This window comes from Gossypium raimondii, chromosome 10 (genome assembly GCF_025698545.1).
Source record: "Gossypium raimondii isolate GPD5lz chromosome 10, ASM2569854v1, whole genome shotgun sequence".
NCBI lineage: Eukaryota > Viridiplantae > Streptophyta > Magnoliopsida > Malvales > Malvaceae > Gossypium > Gossypium raimondii.
This window is the reverse complement of record NC_068574.1, coordinates 5,262,185-5,265,453: the sequence shown is the minus strand read 5'-3', so window position 1 is coordinate 5,265,453 and position 3,269 is coordinate 5,262,185. Positions and strand designations below refer to the sequence as shown.

The following is a 3,269-nucleotide window of genomic DNA, read 5'->3' as shown; positions in this document are numbered from 1 at the left end:
CCAGATGCTCTACTTCGGATGTTGAGGACTTTGCTCATAATTTTTTGGACTGCTGAAATTTCTCCCTTCTGGCAGTACACTGGTATCTCATTGCAAGAGGGCACACCTTGCATCACAATTTCACTAGTGAGTTATGCAATGCGGGCAACTCATTGGGAGTAAATCTCTTTCCTTGTGTCGTGTTCGAAATAAATCAGTACATGAACATGTGACTTCTACAACAACCCAGATTATTCAGCTTATCAATACTCGCATTCGAGAATAGGAGTCTCTTACGGCATGTTTGGTTGGCATGAATAGCCATTCTATTCTTTACCTATTCCGCGCGCTACAGTGATTACACGCTTATTCCACTGTTTGGTTCACCATTTACTATTCCACCGTTTTGCTATTACTTGTTTATTCCCTCAGCAGCTGTAATAGGTATTCAGGGGTGGGGGCAACGAATTGGTATTCACTGTTTACTGATTTCTTTTCCCCAAAGTTTTGAGACCAAAATATCCTGCTTTATTCTCCCCAAAAAGTTAGCTCTAGATTTCATATCCCCAAATCAAGCATCGATTCACCTTCATCTTCCCAAAGGTCAGTTTTTACAATTTCTTGCAGTTCTCGGGTAAGACTAGTTCAGTTTTGTTTAGGGTTTTTACAATTTCTTCTTCTTTCGCTTCTTGCAGCGACTAACAAACAATAGAGGGAATGGAGGTAATCTTTTTTTTTAGTCATCAAGCTTCATCCTCTCCGTCGTTTCCATTCCATTGATTGCAGAGGTAATCTTTTTACTTTATTGTGGTTTGGTTTTGTGCATCCTTGATCCTAACCCACCGCATGAAAAAGTGTTTAGGATCTCTGGGGTTTTCACAATAATGTACGTTGATCCGCAACAGCAACAGCAGTAGCAGAACCAGCCGCACCCGCAAGCTGAGGAGTTTCAGAGAGGTCTTCTGCCTCCGCAAATGATGCGGCAGCCATCTGCTTCTTCCACTACTCTTAACTCGGAGTACCACCACCCTGGTGCTCCTCCTCAGATGCCGCCTTATAACGGTAGGGTAATTATCTCTGTTTCTTTTGGTTCGAATTGGTGGGTATTGTAATAATTCTATCGAAAAATAGTTACTTGGCTCTTGAAATTTAATGTTCAAGTTGGTTCATACTAAGGCACTTCTAGAGATTAGTAGAACACCCGGGGGGACTACGCTTAAGGTTGAGAGGCTTCGCGCCTAGGTTTATGGTTACTTTATAGATTCTTCTGGAAGGTATATTTGCTGCTGGAATTCTAACAAACAAGTTCTTTAGGCTTCAATTAATTTTTGCTTTTGTATAACTTTGTCTGCCTAGTTAATAGTGGGGATATTTGATGTTCTTATACTATATGCTTTTATTGTAGTTTGCTTTTATTGGCTCTAAGCCTTATATATTTACACTCTGATGTTCATTTTCTACCATGAGCTTTATCTTTTGGTAACCCTTCTAGGTCTATGGCTACTCTCAACTGCCTGTTTAGATGAGTTACAATTCAGAGAAGTTAGGCTATCTAAATTTTAGTTCTGACAAAATTATTTTATTTTTTCTATTAAATACTTCTTTCAGCTCATGGTGACAATTTTGCTGCGAAAAGAATGAGAAAGCTGACCCAAATGAGAGCTGTTGATTATACTAGTACTGTTGTGCGATATATGCAGGTATTTTTTTCCTGTTTAGTTGTTTTCATAAGCGTTTTTTTTCTATATCTTTCTATAAGTTGTTACATGGTCAGATTGGTGAATCTGATTAACATGGATGCCTATGTTTGTTCTTAGATGGCTTAAATGTCTCTTCATTACTGTGGTTGTTGGCCTTCTTTTTATCAATATGGGCATTGATTTCTCTATCATAGAAATCAGTTTGCTTTTTTCTTCTGTAGCCTTTTGCTCAAGTTATTATTCAATGTACTTGGCTGCTGTATTTTAAAGTTTATAAAGCTCTGTAGCACTATTATAGCCATAATTGTATCTTTATGATAGCTTAACTTATGGAGTTGTGTTTCAGATTGCTGCTGGAAAATCCATTAATATAGAGGCAAAATGACTTGGTCTTGCTTGCCATTGATGTATGGTGTTAAGATGTTCTTTTTTTGCTTCATGGGAAAAATATTAAGTTGATGTCTTTTTATGTCATATTTTTCCTAGTTGCTAAGAGTAGCTCATCTTTATCATAGTTTGGACCAATGCCAATTGACTTTGTGTTCATCAGTATTCAGTTCATGATTCATGAGTAGAAGTGTAGAACCTATCGTTACACCCATAATCCTTGTTCATGCTTAGGGGTGTAATGGTTTATATCCTTGGGAAGATGGTGAGAAGGTGTTTATTTTGTTTGAATACATGTTCTCCTATATTGATATTAAACGCAGTTTTTTCCCTTTTGAATCTCAAATGATGTTGACGTCCTTATATCTAATAGCAGTGGTTTTGCAGATTCGAATGTCACAGTGGGATTCACGGGACAAGACAACATTGCAGATTCGAATGTTCTAACTTTTTGATGTTGTAAAACTGTATAACATATGGATTATGACATAGAATTTCATTAATTTCATGTAACTTTTTGTTAATATATGAATATTATGTTTATGCAAAATATAATTCTCAAGTTATTTATTACTGTTAATATTTTTTTTATTGTAGAATAATTAAATTATTTGTTTCACTAATGATATTTTAACACATTAAATATGCATTGTAGTTTAAAAATAATAAAGTAGATTATATATTATTTTATAGTATTATATATTATGATTTTAGTAAATTCATATAAGAATAATTATATTAAGAATTTTATTAAATTATATATTTTTATTAAATTATATTTAATAATTATTATTTTAAATTATATTTTATAGTATTATATATTATGATTTTAGTAAATTCATATAAGAATATTTAATATTAAGAATTTTATTAAATTATATATTTTTATTAAATTATATTTAATAATAATTATTTTAAATTATATTTTATAATATTATATATTATGATTTTAGTAAATTCATATAAGAATATTTAATATTAAGAATTTTATTAAATAATATATTTTATTAAATTATATTTAATAATAATTATGTTAAAATATGATTAAATTATTTATTATTTATAGTAATAATCTTATTAAAATTTAATAACAATAATAATCATTTACCTAAAAAAATTCGCTAAGGGTATTCTAATCATTTTAATTTTTTTCATTATGCTATTACAACATTATTCCATTCAACCCAACACAAAAATACTATT

The 3,269-nt window shown here is 31.6% G+C and overlaps 1 long non-coding RNA gene across 2 annotated transcripts; it reads left to right on the top strand.

Annotated features, from left to right (window-relative positions):
- Nucleotides 1-384: 384 nt before the first annotated feature.
- LOC105778201 (uncharacterized) lies at nt 385-2,646 on the top strand. 2 transcript variants are annotated; one of them, XR_001128582.2, is made up of 5 exons: nt 385-582; nt 675-767; nt 842-1,041; nt 1,588-1,679; nt 2,454-2,646. It is a non-coding gene; the product is annotated as an uncharacterized LOC105778201 (long non-coding RNA). The 2 variants fall into 2 exon arrangements; XR_001128580.2 differs by having other exon boundaries at nt 387-582; nt 835-1,041.
- The last annotated feature ends 623 nt before the right edge of the window (nt 2,647-3,269 follow it).